Raw genomic sequence first — 22739 nt, forward strand, 5'->3', positions numbered from 1 at the left:
TTGTGGATGAGGAGCAGATTTATTCAGAGGAATCAGGTAGAAGAATATTTAATCTTAATGTGTACCTTGAGATAGCTCTTAAGTCATTCAATGTTTTCGGTTTATATTCATGTAAGAAACTGCTTTAAAACTGAATTAAATGTGGGGGAGGGCCTGGGTGGCTCAGTCGGTTAAGCATCGACTCTTGATTTTGGCTCAGGTCATGATCTCAGGGTCGTGAGATAGAACCCCGTGTTGGGCTCCATGCTCAGCACAGAGTCTGCTTGGGATTCTCTCTCTCCCTCTGCCCTCCCCTGACCAGCATGCATGCACACTTTCTCTCTCTCTCTTAAAATAAAATCTATAAAAAATAAAATACAGTAAAATAAAATTGTATTAAATGTATGTTTCCCTTTATGTATTTGCACCACATATTTGAAGACTATATTAACATTATGAAGTATTATCTAAAATAGACTTAGATATGTATATGTATAAGCAAGTGCATGTGTTATTATTAATTAATTATCAATATTCAAGTAGGCTGTGTAACGAGGGTACTACCAAGTATAAAGAGAGACAACATACAATAATAAAGAGGCCACTTCATCTTGAAGAAATACCATTCCTAACAGGGTATGCAACGGATCACAGAGACTCTGGGTAAATCTGATAGAACTGGAAAGTGAAACAGGCAAACCCAAAATTATTTTTGGAGTGTTCAAATCCCCTTTTAGTAATTGACAGAATGAATAGACACACAAGAAATGACAGTCCAGAAGCCCTGAGCAATACTATCATCCTGACTTTATCTAACAGATATGTGTGGAACTCTCCACCCCCAAAACAGAGGGAGACACATAATTTTAAAGTGCACATGAGTGTTTATTAGGACAGATGATCTTCTTGGCTGTGAAACAAGTATCAACACATGTAAAGGGCCCTGAAATTACACTAAGTGTGAACACAACAAAATTAAACAAGAAATGCCAGGAACACAAAGGACATATCCAAATATTTGAAAATTATTTTTTTAAATTTTATTTTATTATGTTATGTTAATCACCATACAGTACATCATTAGTTTTTGATGTAGTGTTCCATGATTCATTGTTTACCTATAACACCCAGTGCTCCATTCAATACGTGCCCTCCTTAATACCCATCACCGGCCTAACCCATACCCCCACCCCCCTCCCCTCTAAAACCCTCAGTTTGCTTCTCAGAGTCCATAGTCTCTCATAAACAACACTCTTTTACATAATCCAGTGGTCACAAGAGAATTCTCAGAGAGGTTATAATATATTTTAATTGAATAAAAATGAAGCAGAATTATCAAATTTGGTGAGATGCAGCCAAAGCAGTGCCTAGAGGGGGAATCTAATGCATTAACTGCTTATAGTAGGAAAGAGAAAAAGTCTCAAATCAATGATACAAGTTGCCAAATTATGAAAATAGAAAAAGAAAAGCTTATTAATTTTTAGTGAAAAAAGGAAATTATAAAGATAAGAGCAAAAGTCAATGAAATAGAAAACAGAAAAGTAGAGAAAATCAGTGACACCAAAACTTTGTAAAGGTTAATAAGATTATTAAAACTCTAGCTAAACTGATTAAGGAAAAAAAGATACAAATTTCCAATATTAGGAATTAAAGAGTGAGATCACCACAGACCTTCATGTCATTAAATTTTTAAAAAAAATTTATGATAATTGTAAGGCAATAGAATGGACAGATCAAATAGAAAGTATTACAGTCTCACCCAAGAAGAGATAGATAACCAGAATCACCATGAATCCACTAAAGAAAGAAAATTCCAGTCCCACATGTCTTCCTTGATAAAATCTACTAAAGAATTTGTGGAAGAGGTAATAGTCATTCAGCAGTCTTCTAAAAAATAAAAGAGGAGAGGACAAATCTCAACTTATTCAATAAGACTAGAACTATTCTGCAAGCAAAACCATACAAAAACATCACACACACACACAAACCCTACAGAACAGTACTCTGCAAGAACATAGCCATACCAATCATTAACACATTTTAAAAACACAAATCCATCTAAAGACCCTATGACCCAGCAATTGCACTACTGGGTATTTACCCCAAAGACACAGATGTAGTGAAAAGAAGGGCCACATGCACCCCAGTGTTCATAGCAGCAATGTCCGCAATAGCCAAACTGCGGAAGGAGCCGAGATGCCCTTCAACAGATGAATGGATAAAGAAGACGTGGTCCATATGTACAATGGAATATTACTCAGCCATCAAAAAGGATGAATACCCAACTTTTACATCAACATGGATGGACTGGAGGAGATTATGCTAAGTGAAATAAGTCAAGCAAAGAAAGTCAAGTATCATATGGTTTCATTTATTTGTGGAACATAAGGAATAGTATGGAGGACATTAGGAGAAGGAAGGGAAAAATGAAGGGGGGGAATAGGAGGGAGAGATGAACCATGAGAGACTATGGACTCTGAGAAACAAACTGAAGGTTTTAGAAGGGGGGGGTTGGGGGCTGGGTTAACCCGGTGATGGGTATTGAGGGCACGTACTGCATGGAGCACTTACGAAAACAATGAATTGCGGATCACCACATCAAAAACTAGTGATGTATTGTATGGTGACTAACATAACATAATCAAATAAAATTTAAAAAAACAAAAATAAAAAAATAAAAACACAAATCCAGCAGTATGAGAAAAATGCACACTGACCTGCTGAAATTCATTCCAGAAATGTAAGGTTGTATCAATGTTTGAAGTTCAATCACTGCAATTCCTTATATCAATAGATTATCAAGAAAACTTATATGATTACATTATGTGATTTGGACCAAAAAAGGTTTTCCTGATAAAACTCTCAACAAAGTAGAAAGAGAAGGCAACTTTCTCAACCTGATAACAAAACTTCCTCAATCTATGGGAAACATACTTAGCCATGGAGGACCTTCCCCCTAAGATTAGAAACGTGGCAAGAAAGGCCGCTCTCGTCTCTCCTATTCAACACTGAGCAAATAAGCAAAGAGATAAAGCAAGGTAAAGATTTTTGTTTGCTTTTCTTTTTTTTGATGCATAGAGATTGGACAGTCAACATAAAAGTGTCTTTTTTGAAAGATAAAATCATTTTCAAAGAAAATCCTAAAGATTCTGCAAAAATGCTACCAGAATACGTAAGTTTAGCAAATTATCAGGAAACAAGCTCAAAATACAGAAACCAATAGTATCTCTACATTACCAATAAAAAGTTGAAATTGAAATTAACACAATGCATTAACAATAGCATCAAAATTATGGACTACTTAGGGATAAAGCTATATGTAGATAGCTTTTTATAGGGATAAGAACATATATGTAAGATTTCTTTGCTGAAACCCACAAAATATTGCTGACATAAATTTAAAAAATCTAAGAAAATTTCTTAAAGAAATATATACCATGTTTATGGATATAAAAATTCAATCATGTAAAATGGTTAATTATCACAAAACTGATTTATAGATTCAGTGCAACCAAATTTGCAACAGTCTGTGTTGAAATTTATAAGCTCTTTCCAAAATTTATATGGAAAATAAATAACCAAGAATAGTCAAAATGATTTTGAAAAAAAAACACTGCCTGATTTCAGCATTTCCATAAAGGTAGAATAATCAAGATAGTGTATATTGGCATAATGATTGGTATATAAATCAGTGGAACAGAATAGAAATAACACTCATTGATTTTTGGCAATGAGCAAAGAGTTTAATAAGAAAGGATAATCTTTCAAATGAATGGTTCTGGAACAATTGGGCAACCATTCGTACAAAAATAAACTATGACTTATAGCTTATACATCAAACCATGAAAAAATGGATAAGTTAGACACTTTGCTTTTTGAAAGATACTGTTAAAGGAAAAGACAAAAGACAGATTAGGAGGAAATATTTGTAAAACACATCTGATAAGGGACTAGTAACGAATAAAGAATTTTCCAAACTCTGTAATAAAAAGATAATCCAATATATAACAGGCAAAACATTTGAACACTTTATCAAGGAGATATGGATGTTCATTCAATAAGCACACAGAAAGATTTCAATCTCATCAGTAATTAATGAATTGCAAATTAAAGCCACACTGTGATGTCACTGAAACAGACAAATAATAACCGGCAACACAAAGTGTGTGCTAGGGTGTGGTACTCTTATACATCATTGATGTAAATACAAAATAGTACAACCCACTTTGAAAACAGTGGGTAGTTTCCTCTACAGTTAAACATGTACTTATCATAAGGCTCAGCAATTTCAATATACATATTTACTCAAGCAAAATGAAGACATAAAAACACATACCTGTGTATGGATATGTACAACTGATTTAGTCATGGTCACCAAACTATAGAGGAAAAAAAAAAAAAACAGTGTCCACCAACTTTTCAATAGATAAACCAACTATTGCACATCCATACTCTCGCATGAGACTCAGCATGCAAATTCAGTAACGTTGATGAATCTCAGCACTACAGTACATGAAAGAAACACCTGACACTGAAGATGACATGAGTACGACCTTAGTTACAGGTCACTCTGAAAAAAGCAAAATTACAGGGAGAGGGATCAGACCAGTGTTTACCAGGGATGGGGATAGGGGATTGACTGCAAGGCTGCATCCAGGACCATTCCAGGCAATGAGAATGTTATCTCTGTTGTGGTTGTAAAAGGTCTATAAATACATTTGTCAGAGCTCACTAAATTGTACTCTGAAGAATGGTAAATCACACTTGAAGTAAGAATTTACTATTTGTCGGGCGCCTGGGTGGCTCAGTCGGTGAAGCACCTGCCTTTGGCTCAGGTCCTGATGCCAGGGTCCTGGGATCGAGCCCCATGTCAAGCTCCCTGCTCAACGGGGAGTCTGCTTCTCCCTCTGGCCCTCCCCTGCTCGTGCTCTCTCTCTCTCTCAAAAATAAATAAATAAAATCTTAAAAAAAAAGAATCTACTATTTGTCAATTACTCCTCTAACAAGCTGATTAAAAGGAAAATGAAGTTCTCACTGGAATGCAGTGTATAGATTGCAAACTGATGAAGGGTATGTGTGATGGGAGGTCAGTGAGCAGTGGTCAGCGTGTCCAGACTCACTCCTGCGTCTGGGTAGATGATTCTAGATGCGCCACACCATCACGGCTCTCCTGGAACTCCAGCTATATTGTATGGACTCAAGAGAGGACCCTAATTCATTTTGTCAGTGTCCCATTTTAGCAAAATGAGCCCATAATATCATCTCAGCTTAAGCACTGCTCCTCTTCTGAACATCCCCCACCCCTGAACAAGGAACCCTGTAAGAAGATACTGAACCTGGGTTCAGGCCTGGACGCAGGTGCCAGGTTCCAGGAAAGCTTGTCCAGGAGGCCTGAAGACATCTGCCTTCTCACGTGGTATAGAAGAGAAAGTTTTAATTGTAGGGGCACTGTCTCTAGGACAAAGGAGAAGGATGGCTGACCTCTTCCTGCCCACTGGGGTTTTTAGATATTTTTGGTAATGGACTTAGAGATTGACTTTCTCCATGGGTTTCAGTAAGGGTGACTTGATCTTCACCTTCTTCCCCAGTTTCATTCAGAGTCTTTTTGCACAAAGTATTTTTTATGAGCCAGTATCTTCAATGAGTTTTTTTATTCATCTTGGAATCCCTGAGTATCCTGGTGTATTTAATTCTCCACGTTCATCTTCAGCAACTATCTAAATTGTCCGTCCCGGTGACTTGTTGCCCACCTAACACCCTGACAGCCAGCCGCATCCCACACACAAGAGAACATGCACAGTCTGGTTGCATGTAATACGGCTAATGGGAATTTAATATTCTCACAATTGTGTTTGCCCTCACGGTGGCCCTGAATTATTTATGAACAACCTCGCATCTCTCTAAGTAAAAACACAGCTCTCCTAATGAGCCAAAGCAAGAGCAGTGGTCCCAGGTCAGCCCAGGAGACAATTGCTGAGTACACATGCCCCGTGCTTGGGGACTGCTTTTTCCTCGCGTGCAATTACGGTTCCTCAAAAGTAGGCAAAGTCAGAGAATCGCTGCTCCCCACCTCCTCCCTGTAGTCTTGTTTTTCTGATACCGGAATTCACACATACACAGCCACTGCATGCTGACGGAGCATCATGTGTTCATGCCTTTGAAGAGCGATAAAACCGAGGAACTGTGGCCCCTTAGCAGCGCGAAGCCAAGGGAGCCTGCATCTTAGAAGCCGTCATGACTCCAGGTGGGCGTCCATGGGTCCCGTGGCGAGGCACGCTGCGGGAATCTTTGGGGATGCGGCATGCTTTCTCGTGGAGTTAAACTTGCTCCCCTGCAACACATCAGGGAAACTTATCTTAGGGGTGATGTTGCAGAGAGAATTTGGCTTTCAATCTAGAGGAAACAGATTGAGCTTCAGCTCTTCACTTTTTTTTTTTTTAAGATTTTATTTATTTATTTGAGAGAGAGAGAGCACAAGCAGGGAGAACAGCAGAGAGAGAGGGAGAAGCAGGCTCCCCGCCAAGCAGGGAGCCCGATGCGGGGCCCGATCCCAGGACCCTGGAATCATGACCTGAGCCGAAGGCAGACGCTTAACGACTGAGCCACCCAGGCGTCCCCGCTCTTCACTTAACAGATGATCTTTAGTCTGCTTTCTATACAATTACCATACGGGGCTGTCATGAAGATTTGAGAAAATATTCTCAAGTTCCCATGCAGTGGCCCACGTCTAGAAGATGCTTCATGAGTCGTAGCGACTGCTCTTGCTGTCATACTAGATGTACAGCCTTTAAAATAATATTTTGTAAATGACATTTGTCATACCTTAAAACCTGTAACGGTAAGAAAACAGGCAATATACTTTTTGATGGGGGAATCATACCAGGAATCTCACTGTTGGTGGTTTGATGGGAAGTGTGGCCAAGACCATGCAGACTCTGTTATTATTATGACTTGAGTAGGTGGACAAATAGTCGTGAGGTATAGAGTTCTACGTGTGGGGACTTGTCTGTGACCACAGCATCGCTCTAGACACAGGCAAGTTCGCTTCAACTGCTGGGGGAGGCGAAGGGACCGCACTCGGATCCGTTGTCATTGCTTATCAGCTGCTGGCCGCTCTCTCCCACAAAGGGGAACACGCCGTAACCTTGTGAATTATCACAGCCCATGAGTCTCTATTACGGAAGGACTAGGACACTAATCCCTTCACCTGGGCCCTGCCCTCATGACCTTCTCACCTCCTGACACCGTCACGTTGGGGGTTAGGATTCAACATATGAATTAAAAAAAATTTTTTTTTTATTTACATTCAATTTAATTAACAAATAGTGTAGTATTTCAGAGGTAGAGGTCAGTGATTCATCAGTTGCATATAACACCCAGTGCTCATTCCATCACGTGCCCTCCCTAATGCCCATCCCCCAGTTACCCCATCCCCCACCCCCCTGCAGCAACCTTCAGTTTGAATTTTGGGCATACAAACATTCAGTCCCTTTGCAAGCTTGATCCAGAGAAGTTTCAAAAAATTGAATTAGAGTGAAAATACATGAAAAAAATTGTATTATGTATTTGTCTTAAAATCTTTTTGTGCTCCTTTAAAATGTCACAAAATCTTTGAAAAATAAATTTAAAGAAATATGAGCCATATTCTTATTACCAGGAGACACGATGCCTTCTCCTTTCTTTCTGCTTGCCATCTGGCCAGGACCAGGAAATCCAAGAGCACAGCAACCGCGTTCTGGGTGAATCTTATTACTTTAAACAATTGGCATCACTTCTAAATTGGGTTGAAATCTAGTGGAAAACTCGGTCTTTTAGATTCCCTGCCATAAAAGTAAAAATGATCCTGGATGTCAATTAGAAATCACACTGGAAAATGCCCCAGGCTTCTCTCTTCCACTTGATGGATTTTTCTATAAGCAGGAGTTTCTGCATTGAATATTTGAACATGCCTACAGCGAGCAGCTGAAGATTCTTAACCCTTAGGCGAGCAAGAAACAATTTAATAAATCGAAGGGAGTTTTTCCTGTTAGAGGTATGTATTTTTTTTCTTCAAAAAGAGATCAGTACTTTCTCAAACATTGTAGAGTGCCTTCCATGCCAGCATAAAATCTTCATGAGTGGAGTATCATGCCGAAGATTTCTGGAGAAGAAACCACAGGCACGTTGAAGTCCCAATCATAACGCAAAATAAAGCACGTCAATCCATCTGCTCGTTGACAGCAAACTTTTTGTGCACCCCTAAATGTGGGCGTTGTGTGGAGTGTTAGGTTGGTAGGCATCTATGGTAAGACACTGTATTTGTCCTGAAGATAACGAACCAGTTAAACAGAGTTGTCAGAAACAGAAGTAAATACCCAGAGTAAGTGGTGTGTTAATCGGAGACATGTACAACATATAATGGAAATATGTGATTAACAAGGTCTTTGGGGGAATTTGAGTCTCTTTAACATCAGTAACATGTGAATTGGATCTTAAGGATCAGCAGGAATTTGACAGGTACAAATGGGTTGATGTACGAAGAGGAGGCTGCGTGTGCCAGGATGAATATTGCTGACTTGTGCTGAGCAGAGTCCTAACAAGGCACAGCGGGTGCTGGCCGTTTCTCAGGACCGAGGCCGAGCCCCAGGGCCAGAGGGGCGAGTGGCCAGCAAACCACTGGGTGTATGACCCATCCTGAGGCCCTAGCTTGGCTCTCACAGGAACTCGGCTGCACGTGGGCTTTCCTCGGAGAGCCCTCTAATTGCTCTGCAGGTCTAAACAACCCACACGGTGCTGTCGGGGACTGCCATGGAGAGCCAAGTCCATTCTGCTAAACAAAACCAGTGATTTGGAAAAATTACAGCCCTGGACGCTGTTGCTGGCACCACAAGGACACCCTGCCTGCTAATGGTTAAAAAAGGGAAAATATTGGCTGGCACACCAACCTGAGGAAGGCCTCTTTGTCAACGCAGAATGGGGTAATCCTTTGGAAAGGAAGCAAAACAGAGCGCTGAGTAGATTCTGGATGATCTAACCTAGGATGGTGGCATCTTGGAAGGCTGTGGCTCTTTCTTTTTGAACGGTAATTTTGAAACAACACACTGTGCTCTACTGTGCATTCCTCAGCACATGTAAGCACTCTGGCAGATAGTTTCGACGAGAACCCTCTGTGAAGGGCTGCTCAGCCATGCAACAGGTACGCAGGGGCCTGGAGCTCCTCCTGCTAGGCATGTGTGTCAACGCCATGTGCTATGTAGTCATCAAATCTAAAGGAAGACACCAAGCCTCCCCTTGTTACGTGTTTTGTTCTCCTCTCTGAGATGGGCCTGGGATTTCACAGTTTCGGAAAGGAGGCCTCCCAACTCAAAAATTCTTCTACTTTCCCCTTTGTTAGGGTTGGATACTGAGGGGGAAGGAATATGCGAAGCTCAAGCATCTTCTCCATCACACGTACAGACAGCTGTGAATTTACCCCGAGAATCAGGCCAGTGAATGCGGGCTCCAGCTTCCCCACCCGCGGCAGACGAGAACGAACAGAAGAGCAGTGTGACAGAGCCTGAAGCCTGGGCAGTGACAGAAGCTCTGCTAATTCTCTCAGGGTGCGCAGCTGTGAGCCGGTCTCTGGATACGGACTCAGGTTCTCCCACCTGTGGGTGTGTCCCAGGAACGCAGGCGTTGCACAACAGCAAGCACACGGCCTCAGGCTGAGTCTTCGTCCACTGCTGAGGCTCAGGCACGTCCTCTCGCCGTGCGGACTAGGTCTGTGGCTTCATCTGCGCGATTATCTTCCGAGGATCGAAAGTCAGGGGCCTTGTCTCACCCAACGTCTCCTGATTTTCGTAGGATTTTTTTTTCCTAATTGTTCACATAGTGCTCATCTGGTCTCCCGTGCAGATACTAAGCCACTCTTGTCTTATCTGGAAGCTTCCATGTGATTATTGCTCTGCTTTTCATGTGGGACTAACAAAACAACCCTAAATTTCGGAGTAGTTTTGTGCACTATTTTGAGCATTGTATTCCTGATTCCACTGAATCTCGTTATGTGTTTCCTTGTAGTTCACGGAGCTTCCTAACAATTTTGAATTCCCCATCAGCTAAGTAGCAAATGGAGATTTTTGAGGGGGTTAGTTACTAGAAAATTGTTGTTCCTTCTGGGGAGCCATGTTTCCTGATTCTTCCCAGTCCTTGAAGTCTTGTATTGTTCTCGTCACAGGTGTGGTCACCTCCTCAGTCTCCACCGACTTACTCACGTCCGCTCTGATGGGGATTCTGAGCTTCTTCACATCGTGCCCATGGACACACCTGCTCCACACTCTTTGTCTCCTCTTCAGGAGGATTCTTAAGATCTTTTGTCTCCCCTGTCTTGCAACACAGAGCGAGTGCTTGACAGCCTCTCGTCTGCCTTCCCAGGGGCGAAGCTCCATGTTCACGTGTGCACTCTCTCCCAGTCCCACAGACTCGGGCCGAGCTGTGCCTGTGCCCACCAGCCCTCTGCATAGGCTGCTCTCTCCGCGGTCAGGGGTGCACACGAGGAGCCCACCCCAGGGTAGGACTGTGCGTGAGGCACACAGCCAGGGTGCCCTTGGGCCAGTTGAGGGCATGGTGAAGCAGTCTCAGGGGCTTGTGGGCAGGCCTTCCGATAGGAGTCCTTGAGGCCTTTGGTAGGATCCACATCCCTCTGACCGTTCTGACCCTGCTGTTCTCTCAGGGACTCACAGCCCCAGGAGTACATTCACAGCTCGGCACTCTGGCTGGGCGATGGGCGAAACGGAAGGGCTCCTGAGACAGGGCCCGCACAGCTGGGGAGGCTGACACTCACTCACGTGCTCTCCCTTTCCCCCGTGAGAGAGCACCGACCCTCAGCTGTGGTGCTTAGGGGAGGAGAGATAATAGCAAAGCCGACTATTTCTCTTCCCCTCTCTGTGCGTGCAGTCTTAGACTATTTCACTCCAGGGCTGTGGGAGCTTCTCTGTTCCACTCCTGGCCTCCATAAAGTCCATGGCCTCCTCGCCCACAGATGATTATCTGCATTTGTGTTCTTTGGGGGTCAGACGGTAGAAAACTCTTACACTGCCATGATCGTGACGTCACTCCCAGTTGTGCATTTTAATTTGAGGTTTTGGAACCATACTAACTGTGGATCTCCGTGGTAGAATGATGTCAGCACACTGTGAGCAAAATATCCAAACAAATGGAAAATCAAAACAAAAGCATGTAAATGATAGTTTGTCAGGACAAAATACTTTGGGGCTTATGTTAAACACTTGTGCATGGATGGATCCAGCATGATGTCCAGATGGAAACCTTTCGGGAAAATCGTTTCCAGGAAAATTAAATTTATATTCAAAAAATGTCATTTGAAAGGCAAAATAAAGTTTATAGATTCTACCGTAGGAGACCAGGCAGCCTGAGTCCACAGCCTGGCTGGTCCTCCGTCAGCTGGCTTACAGATTCCCTGGTGCCTGCCATTTGTGCCAAGGCCTGCAACAGAGCCTCACCCAGGGCAGCAGAAATGCTCAGTTGTGGCCCAGATGATGTCATCTCTTACCTTCTTACCTCTGTACAACTAATCAGCTCAGCTGAACAAAGCATAATCTAAAATAAACTCATGATCCTGTTGCATGTTTGTCTGTATGATCAAATGTTTTATACCCAAACTCCCAAAGAAGATTGAGGACAAGTCAGGTGGTCTTCCATCAGATGGGGGGCCAGTCAGGTGGTCTTCCGTCAGATGGGGGGCAAGTCACGGCCTTCCATCAGATGAGGGGGCCAGTCATGTGGCCTTCCATCAGATGGAGGACACAATCTGTTCCTGATACTGGAGAAAACAGGCCTGAGTCTGACTCACGGGTGACATAAATACAGTCTTCTGTTCTGGTGTACTCATAATGCTCCCCACTTCTCTGCTTGACACATTCTTGTTTCCCAGACTTCCCAAAATCTCATGAGATGCTCTAGAAACAGCATCCACAGTCAACACTGTCCTGCATACAGAACTCTTGTCCGAGCACACCCCCCCCCCCATCTCCATGTCTTAGCTCACACCTAACATTACTCTGAAGCTATCCTTGAACAGAAGCCTTTCCCAGACAGTGGCTTTATAGCATCAGTAAGCACCAGTGTCCCCCCCAAAAATGTGTGTCTTCACAATCTTCATAAAACCAACCTTTTCTTCCCAAACTCATTTTGGTCAGCTCGAATGCTCCGTCCTATGCTATCTATTGTCCACATCATCACACTTGTTCATCAAGGACTTTGGCCCTTGGTCCATAGTCTTCTTCTCAATCCAAGTGTAGCCACTGCTCCGTGCGATGCCAAGTGCCTGGAAACTTAACATCTAATAACCATCTTAAGGACTTGACTATACATCCTCAATGGTCACCTCACCCACCCACCTGCCTTACAGAGTCATGGAGGAGTCTTGGTTCTTGTTACTCCCAGATGTTCCTCCTCATGGAAGCCCACCATCCAAACCTCTCTTCCCTGCAGACTGCGTTTCCAGTTATTCCCACTGCAACCTTCTGTTCAGCCCATGGAGTCCAGTCCATCGGACACTTCTTCATCCTAATTTCTCACCTCTCTCCTTTCTTCTTGTTCCTCTGATGGAAACACCACCCACATTTAGTCTTTCCTTGTTCTGGTTAGCTCCTTGGGTCACTCACGTTTCCTACTTAGTAGGTCCTCACTCTGCTCTAAGTTGTCATTTTCAAGGACAGAAATGAAACCACTGATCTAGCAGGGAGAAGCCTCTGCATTAGAACACTCGGTTTTCTCTCCTGTGCTTTTATCATGGCAATTACCCTGAGTTTTCCCAACAACCTTCTTATGGGGACTTAGACTGCTCTGTGGTGTCACATGCAGACTGAGGAGTGTCTGAGCGTGCTTTCACTGGACCATTTCTTCTGCCTCTGGACATCACGTTTCCTCTTCCGGGCACACACAGTACGTGGTACCTGTGCTTACACAACCATTTTTGCTGCTGCCGTCATGTTGATACGTCAGCATATAGGGTTCTTGATTACTATGCATTAGGCAATGATGACCACATGAGGGGGAGAATGTTCTTCTACTCATGTCATAGGTGGGAAGATTGGACCTACGAGGTGCTGCCATGCCCATCTAGTTCTTAGGTCTGACAGAGTGTACCCCAGGAGCCAAGGGTGACCCCAGAACTCTCCATAGCTCTGCTGTTCTGCGTTTCTGATAGGAGCATCCCTGGCCTCTTGGCAATCACCAAATATGTAAACACAATGGAGCAAACACACAAAGCCACCTTGCACGGATTCCAACATGGCAGGCTCATCGGTCATGGATGCATCTGCACACAAGCGATGCTCACAGTACGGTTACAGCACTTGACCAGCCTGGCACAGAACCTGCTCCTCAAATGTGTCATGTTTGCTAAGATAGTTGGAAACTACAGTGTCTTTAGGGGGAAATGTATATGACTGTAGCTAACAAGTAAAAATTTATCGGATTCATAAAACTGGCACCTGCAGCCGCAGTGCCCTGGGCCAGTCTTACATAAATGTTTACAAAGCAGGAAAACTCGTGAAGCACCAGAACGTTCTAGAGAGTGAGAGCACCGGTTCCTGCTTGTCCCTCCAGCTCCTCGTCAGCTTCCCGCTTCGTCCTTCAGGGCACAGACAAGCAGAGACCCAGATGTGTGGTCAAGGCCAGGGGAAGGCCTCTGAGTGGGGTCTCGGGTGGCTCTGCAGACATGATGTGCCAAGAAGTAGCTGGAGGCCCAGAAGCTGGCCCCTCTCCTCTCCCGTCTCCTTCCCTGAAGATGGAATGAAGGCATTGGCCTCAGAAGGAGGTGCTAGACATGTTCAGTGTTCGTTTCTCACATTAACTTTGTACCTCAACAACATTTTGGTAGAAATAGAAAACATCAATTACATTAAATTATCCCAATAACATTTGACCTGATTTCCAGTCCCAAAAGATTCTTTTCTGAAGGTGACCACAGCCACTGAACCTCACGAGTAAGGATGTCTGTGCCTCGGCATAAATCCTGGGGTGCCCGTTGCCACCACTCCTCATGCCATTCTCTCCCTTGTGAAGAGTCTCACGTTATAACTCTCTGTTTCCAGTGCGTTAGATGGATGCATGTGTTCCCCTAGGAGTCATACGAGTGTGGGTGAGGCCATCGTTTGTCTTACTTGAGTCTCATTTTCCTCCATACTTCATCCCTTCCTGCAGTTGAATCTTTTCCTCATAAAAATGTGTGATGCCGAGAGCTTTCTGGTGGGAAACTCATGTGACAGGGAAGGAAAAGTCTTTAGAAACTCTTTTGTGTGTGGCAGTCTAAAAAAAAGAAACCACTTAAATTATTTTGGAAATTTAAGATTGGTTTAAAAATGGTAAGTTGTTTGGTAACTGCAAAACAAAACAAAAAAAGTAAAAGGGATGATATCCTAGAGAGCTGAACATCCACAACCCAGAAATGATAGTTGTTAATACATTTGCCTTATAGTTTTTTTTTTTAATTTTTTATTGTTATGTTAATCCCCATACATTACATCATTAGTTTTAGATGTAGTGTTCCATGATTCATTGTTTGTGCATAACACCCAGTGCTCCATGCAGAACGTGCCCTCCTCAATACCCATCAACAGGCTAACCCATCCTCCCACCCCCCTCCCCTCTAGAACCCTCAGTTTGTTTTTCAGAGTCCATCGTCTCTCATGGTTCTTCTCCCCCTCCGATTTCCCCCCCTTCATTCTTCCCCTCCTGCTACATTCTTCTTCTTCTTTTTTTCTTTCTTAACATATATTGCATTATTTGTTTCAGAGGTACAGATCTGAGATTCAACAGTCTTGCACAATTCACAGCGCTTACCAGAGCACATACCCTCCCCAGTGTCCATCACCCAGTCACCCCATCCCTCCCACCCCACCCCCCACTCCAGCAACCCTCAGTTTGTTTCCTGAGATTAAGAATTCCTCATATCAGTGAGGTCATATGATACATGTTGCCTTATAGTTTTAATGAAAGAAATGCAACATATGGATAAAGTTAGATTCTTCAGTATAGTCCTAGGACACCCTCAAAAATAAAGGAAATTCTCTCTGATCCATATGTCAGCTATGGATTCTTTCTCCCCCTCCCTGTCTCCTCTCTATTTACTGTCTATCCATCTACCTATCTATGCGTGCATTTACCCATCAACTATCTATCGCTATCTGTGTATTTACAGACCTCAGCACATACTTATCAGTTGGGTTGGGATGACCTGGACCAGAGAGGAAAACTGATTGGGTCACTGAGATGTTCCACATCAAAACACCTCAGACATTGGAAAATTCCACCACTGCCCAGAGAGGCTTTGGGCTTACATCACACCCAGGAGGCGTGTAATGCAACGGTTGGCTCAGGCCTCTGGTTAAGTCTCTCGTGAGGAAGGCTGACGCGCCTAAAATCCCAAATCCCTGTTGGTCATTGGTAAAATAGAGCAAGGGTCCTGGTCACTCCATACTTCACCATGGTGTGTCTGGGAGAGTGTCCCGGCCAGCCCGCGGTACCAGGGGCTGGGGAGGTGGCATCGCAGGTGACCCCACCTGGGAGGACTGCTTCCTGTGTTTAGGAAGGCATTCCACGGCCACTTGTGACCCTGGGATGGTGAGGGCGTGGTTGAGGCGAGGCAGGGTGCCACTTTCATCTCACCCCTTCTCAGTTCCGTGCAGATAAGAACTACTAGGTCAATATTTGTTGATGGAACAAAGCGGGGAATGACAGGGGCTGGAATTAACATGGGGCAGATGGCCGTGCTATGGGACGGCTGAATCGGAAAGGTCTCAGGAATTGCACTTATAGGGAGACCCCAGGAGAATACACTTCCACTGGATTTTCTTCTGAAAGAGAGCGGCCCGGAGTCTCTGGCTGCCCATCCCTCTCTTATCTCGAATGCCATGTCTCCACTCCAGCGGCTTGCAGCCCCCACGGCAGCCCTCTGTTACAGGTAGAGATTTCTTCCCCTCGATGAGCTGTCTCCTTAATCTCCTCCACTTGAAAGAACGCTTAATAGTTTCACGAACCTTTCTGCAGAGCCAGGGAGATCCTGGAGTATCGGCATGCGTCCCGCTTCCCTCTTTGATGCAAATTCCATTTCTGAAATTAAAAATAACGTGAGCGTCAGTCCTACCCGACCATTGTAGCCATGTACCCTGTACTGCGTGTTTATTTGAAACTTTGGCTCCTGGGTGTCAGAATGCTGCACGCTTTGGGGCTTATAAGAGATTTCAGTGTTTATATTTTCAAGTGCTTCATTGTTTCATGTTTGGCATTGCTGAACAAAAATGATGTATTTTTCCCTCTGCTTTTTTTTTCCTCCTTCCTTTTCATGTCATGGCTCCTCCGTGCTTCCTACAACCTCAGTACAAACACAGAGAGTCATGATGCAAAAGAAGCCAAATAAAAACAAAAACATGACGCCTTTCCTGCTCCTTTTGTAGGGAACGAATTTGGTATCTGAATCCTTTGATTTACAATGTGAGGCAAAAAAAAGCACTCATTCCTCTTGTTAACCAATAGTTTAAAAATTGTTCGCTATCCTAAACATAGCAAGAGTGAATAGTCCTTTTTGCATGTAACTCATCATTTTAAATACAGTCGTTTTCTCCTGACCTGCTACCTCTAATCATTATACACAGTGTCTCCATCGTCTTAATTGTTGAATCCTTGCTAGGATGATTTTACGAGTTATCTGATTATCTGATTAGTTTATCCTGTGATTGTCTGACACCATCACCGTGTCTCACTGCATCACGACTCACTTACATTAAAGCTGCCATGAATTGAATATGAGTTATCCAGACCTAATTTCATTTCTGAGTTTGGGTTTTTAAGAACAAAGACCGAGATACGAATTGATCCCAGATATGTAATCATAAACACAAATTTCTACAGTTTCTATAGTTAAGTCTAGAGAATCATGCCTTACCCCCAATAGTCAAATACATGTCTAGCTTTATTCACTACCACTGCCTAATGAAGAAGCATTTACTAACATGATTTTAGCCATAAGACAAATATTTATGCTACGTGGAAACTTCGTGTCGTCCGAATCACCAAATACTAAGCATAGACGTTTTGCAATTCAAATAAGCAGAGGATCATTGGTAACTGGACAAGGCTGACTAATCATTTCTTGGTGCTAAACGACGAATACAACAGGGTTTAATATGATTCAATCTGAGGGAAGACTACTTTGGAAGAAGCAGCATTAACTTTGGATCTGAATCAGTGATGCTGGGATAGAAAGAACCCCAAGTTCTTGTGGGGTACAGCCACATCTGCCCCACCCCTTGCCAGCCCTGCCTGCCTCCGGGACCCAGGCTGACAAAGAGGAGGCCTGCACAGGCTCTGGAAGCTTCTAGCTGGGAGGGACACATGCTTCTAGTCCCCAGTCAGAGGTTGAAGCCATGGAACATGGACGCGCCCACGTTTCACAGGGTGGGAACGATGACACGGCCGTCTCACAGGTGAGGGCGTAGACTACTTCACACATGGTGCCAAGGCAAGGGACGGGCCCACGGTGATTTTCTAGCCGTGCCAGTTGGAATTTTCCCGGATCTCATTTTCTCCATCCTTGACCGCAGGGCTGCTCATGTCCGTCCATCTCAGGGGGTGGTTGCAACTCACCGGGATGGCCCAGACCTCAGGAAAGAGGCTGCTCCAGTTGCTGCACATTTTTGGCTCGTGCGAGCTGCATACATCCCTTATTTAATCCTGATGCTGAAGGGTTCTACTGCAAACTCCATTCTCCAAATGAAGAAAGTGCAGTTTGAAGCTGTGTCATAATTTGACAGAGGTCACTGTAAATTGAGTGGTGAACCTGGGACTGGGCCCCATCCTCCCCACCTCGTAAGGGAGGCTTAGCCACATTTCACCAGGATCACGGTTCCTGTCGGGGCTCCGAAGGCTTCCACTATAGTCTGCGTGGGCTGTTCCACCACTGGGACATTTTCCAGGTCCCCCCGTTTCCAGTGGGCTGCTGCTGATAGCCCTCACCTGGCCAAGGTCAATGACCTTTTCCAACAAAGACAGACTTTGGGTTGGTCTCTGCTTTAGAAAGGAGATCCCACTTGGAGGAGATGGATTAAGACAAAGGCTGGGTCAGGATAGTGTCAGGAGTGCGTGACAAAGACAGAAGTGGAGATTCGTGGAATGGATTGTGGATGTTTGTAGACTGGGCGCTGTGGATGAGCGGGTCCTCAAGTGTCTTCTCACTCAGTTCCTGGAGCCTCTGTTATCCCTGTTTGTGGAGGAAGAACCCACGTTTTCCACTTGAAATTCAGTGTCCCTTCAATTTCACCCGGAAGCAACAGTAGCACTGTAGGTAACAGAGAGCCTCCAAAAACGCACCCATACTTACTTCCTTGAATGTCTGCAGACTCAATCAGATGTAGAAATGAGCTTTGATTTGTTTTTGTGTGTTTCTTCTGCTTTGGTGATCCATCAGCCAGCCGGCTCCTCAAGCTCTGGGCCATACCGCATCTGTGAAGTGGTATTTTTACCAGGACTCCATTCTGTGACAGAGAAATTTCCTCAATAACATGGTCCCTGGTAAAGGATTTGTTCTTCTCCTGGACCGTCTCTTCTTTCCACATGTCCATTTTGGAACTAGTCAGTAATGGACACTGGGCACCAGACAATGTACACCTCTCTCTGATGTTAATTGAATATTATATTTGTTTATAATTTTTATATATTTACATATGTATGTAAATCATCTTCCTGTAATTTCAGAGAAATTCCTTCTTTATTTGGCATCTGCATCATTGAGTGAGTACCATATGACGCCTGGCTTTTGGAACAGGTAACTGCTTGATCAGGTATAGAAAGACAGCCAGTCCAGACACGGAGAGAAATGAAAGGTTTCTGCCATGTGTCACAGAACGGTGATTACGGAATGACCTTCTGTCTTTCTGAAAGTTCTCTATTAAGTGGTTAGAATCAAATTCACACCAAAAAGTGGGTTTGTGTAATCAACATACTTTTTCATTTTATTAGCAGTATCCTGAGTGTAATAAATGCTTATAAATCTATACCATATAATGCACATAAATGCCACACCATAGTGTGCTAATATCTGCATTCATCGCAAGTTCATATCAAACATACAATCATATAATTTACATTTTATTTTTCTCTCATATACTAAAAATCTTTTTTTATGCTTAATCATCTCAAACTTCTTATGCTAGATATCTAGCCAATATCATAAAAGCAGGACTAAAAGCCTTTAAGAAACATCTTTCAGCAAAGTTCTTTATCTTAATTTTTTTAGAATGTATTAAATTTTTAAGAACTGGTTGGCACATTCTTTTTTTATGAGTTATAATTGACATGTAACATTATGCTAGTTTCAAGTGTACAACATGATTCAGTATTTGTACATAATGCAAAATGATCACTGCACTAAATCCAGTTACCATCTGTCACTAAAGTTACCAAAAAAACCTTTTTTTTCTTGTGATGTGAACTTTAGGATTTACTCTCTTGGCAACTCTCCAGTATGGGCTGTGGAAGTACTGATTATAGCCACCATGCTGTACATTACATCTGATGATTTATTTATTTTATAACTGAAATGTATTTTGTAGCCCTTGACCCTCTTCACTGGTTTTGCTCACCCCAGCCCCACTTCTGATAACCACCATTATGTTCCCTGTATCTGAGTTGTTGTAATTTGACGCATTTTTTTTTGTTTTGTTTCTTAGATTCCACATGTAAGTGAGACCTGACGGTATTTGTCTTTCTCTGTCTGACTTATTTTACTTAGCATAATGCCCTCAAGGTCCATCCGTATTGTAGCAAATGGTAAGACCTCATTCTTCTTAATGGCTGAATAATATTCCATTGTATAAATACACCACATCTTCTTTATCCATTCATCCATTAACTGACCTTTAGGTTGTTTCCATATCTTGGCTATTGTAAAATGCTGCAATAAACTTATGGGGTACCTATATATTTTCTAATTAGTGTTTTTGTTTTCTTCAGATAAATACCTAATAGTGGGATTGCTGGAACATGCAGTAGTTCTATGTTTAACTTCTTGAGGAACCTCCATACTGCTTTCCACGGAGGCTGCACCAGCTTGCATCCCCACCAACAATGCATGAAGGCTCCCTTTTCTCTGCAAAGAACCACTAGTATATTCTTATCAAGGAATTTTGAAGGCATCTGACATTAAGATATATGCTAATTTTAAAAAGTTAAACGTCAATGTTTACCTTTTATATTAAAAATAAACATGACCTATTATTTTCGTGGAAATTTATCTGAATGCAAACCAAGGTGCATCTAAGCCCAAACACAAGGTGCATCCATCGCCTTCATTTCTGTCAACTGCAAGGGGCGCTTCATTGGAATCAGTCCCTCTGTTGCCGGCCGGTTCCACCAGGGAGTGCATCACAGCTTACATCTCCAGGAATTTAACTAAGGGTGAAGCTGAGTTCTTGAAAGAATGAGGTCCTCGCGGGACATTAATATCTAATCAGATGGTATTTTTCTTAACGTTTTCTCCCACTTAAGTCTGCATCTCCTCCATTCTCTCCAAGTACTCCCACAAAGCACTCCATTCTCCCAGGACGTCTTTCCTGGATACAGACACAGCCCCCCCCCCCCCCCCCCCCCCCCCCCCCCCGCCCCGAGCAGACACAATGTATCAACTGCTCGGAATCCTGGACTCCTGGGCTCCGCCAAGAACCGCAGCACCCGCAGCCCAGGGAGGGGTGCCCACCCTGCGGAGCCCTTTTGTAGCATGCTTACACATGTGTGGCTGTTCGTCGCTGCAGGTGGGGGCGGCAGGCCAGCCCTGCTAGCCCGAGTTCCCACGGCCTGATGACGCGTTGTCTGACATGGAGAAAGGGCTTTTGCCGACGTAGTTAAGGTCATGGACATTACCCTGGGTTATCCAGCGGGCCCATCTAGTCCCAGGAGTCCTCAAAAACAGAGAACTTCTCCGGCTGGAGGCATGAGAGGCTGGCAGAAGGGAAGTGAGACTCTCCAGGGGAGAGCCTCTGGACCCCCAGTGCTGGAGGGAGCCTCAGGAGAACCTGAGGAGGAATTCCGGCGGCTTCCTGAAGCAAAGACCAGCCCCTGGCTGAGAGGCAGCAAGAAACGGGATCTCCTCCTGCAAGCACGAAGAACTGAGTTCCACCAACCACCAGAATGAACTTGGAAGCAGATGATGCTCCAGAGCTCCCAGCAAGGAATGCTGAGGGGACACGTCAGAAGCATAGTGCACACCTGCGGGAGGTTTCAGAAAGGATGTCTTTTTATCCTAAAACTTGCACCTGCCACGAGATGCAGGTATCTGCATACCTCACCGAGTCAGGATTTTCTTATAAAAGCCACCGAGGGTTTCCACAGTCTGATCTGCATGATGGTCTGGTCTGGACACCTGGTCTAGGGCTGGGGTCTCCTGGCTTCCCTGTCACCTGCCCCTGCTGCTACTGCAGAGGCTGCAGAAGCTGCGTTCGGCACGTGTCATCAGAGCCCCGGGTCTATCCGGTCATGCACACTGCCATCACCCAGAACTCTCGGTCCTGCCCTCACGTGTGGGGTTGGGGACTTCAACACCAGTCTGGGCGGGGGGGGGGGGGGGGCTGCTTGTGTTGTGTCTGTGCTGGATGCTGACACTGAGAGGGCCATCTTCCTGGGACCAGCTAGGACCAGTGGCCACCCTCCCTGGCCTGGCTCTTCTACCTCTTCCTTGCTTGCCTTCAGCTCCACATCATGCTGTGGCTATCTTAGGGTCTTTCCCAACCAGGCCCAATTAGGCTTTGGTATTTTAAGAGGAAGCACAATATTTTGTAACAAGAGGACATTTGGGGATATTTTATATCAAAGAGCATATACGTTGATCAGACCATGGTATGTATGTATCTCTGGGCATTGAGCCCAGGACTCTGCCGCCGTGACAAATGTCTCCAGATGATCCCGAGGCATCGGTCTAGACACTGAGAAGCACGATGCTGGGGTGGTGACACACAGTGCCTTCGGATCGCACGGCACCATCTCCCCAAGTTGGCTGGAAAGTATGTGCTAATCTGACAAGCGCAGTTCGTGCTCAGTACAAATGGTTGATGACTTGTTAAAATGTGTTACTCTCTTTACCCCAGAGAGTGAACCAACTGACATTTTCAGCAGTAAAGAGGGTGACGGAGCCTTTACGGTCCTGACAAGCTCGTACGCAGCCCCCTTCCAGCCCTGGCCACCTTTACCATAATAGCGACAGCCTGTGTTTTACCGGGGCGGCAGGGGGGTGGGGGGGGGGTACGTTCTAAGAGATGTGTCACTGACGCTAAACAGGAGATATTTATGTTCTGAATAGCCTGCCTACGGGGACCAATCCCCTAAAATTGGATTTTCTCTCTTCTTTATTGACAAACAATAAAATGGACAGTTAAAAATCAATTGGATGTTTGACCTGCATGTAAATGAAATAGACCTGGGTCCCTTCCTGTGGGAACCGTGCCCTGGGGTTAGGGTGGAAATTGCTTTGTCATAATGCTGCAGACCATCTCCTGTGATAAAATCTCATTCCAATTCTCTGCAGAGACAGCCGGTGTTATTGGTCTGTACTCTCCTGTAGGATTGATCTCAATTTGTTCTTCCCCTTCAGCCTTGATATTATTCACGTTCATGATTTACAGCTCAGATGCCAAATGCACTTCAGAGTCTGCAGCTGATGAGCAGGGTAAGTAATGAAGGAGCCAAGGTGCTGGAGACAGGTGCCGCACCCCACACTGCATTGTTTGCTGATT

The 22739-nt window shown here is 44.2% G+C and overlaps 1 long non-coding RNA gene across 1 annotated transcript in view; it reads right to left on the minus strand.

Moving 5' to 3' along the window:
- LOC144382082 (uncharacterized) overlaps nt 1-20619 on the minus strand; it is an 88923-nt gene extending 68304 nt beyond the window's left edge. The window contains exon 1 of the long non-coding RNA XR_013448482.1: nt 20580-20619. This is a non-coding gene — a long non-coding RNA (uncharacterized LOC144382082). The remainder of the gene's footprint in view (nt 1-20579) is intronic.
- Nucleotides 20620-22739: the final 2120 nt, after the last annotated feature.

Source organism: Halichoerus grypus, chromosome 6, assembly GCF_964656455.1.
Source record: "Halichoerus grypus chromosome 6, mHalGry1.hap1.1, whole genome shotgun sequence".
NCBI classification, from domain to species: domain Eukaryota; kingdom Metazoa; phylum Chordata; class Mammalia; order Carnivora; family Phocidae; genus Halichoerus; species Halichoerus grypus.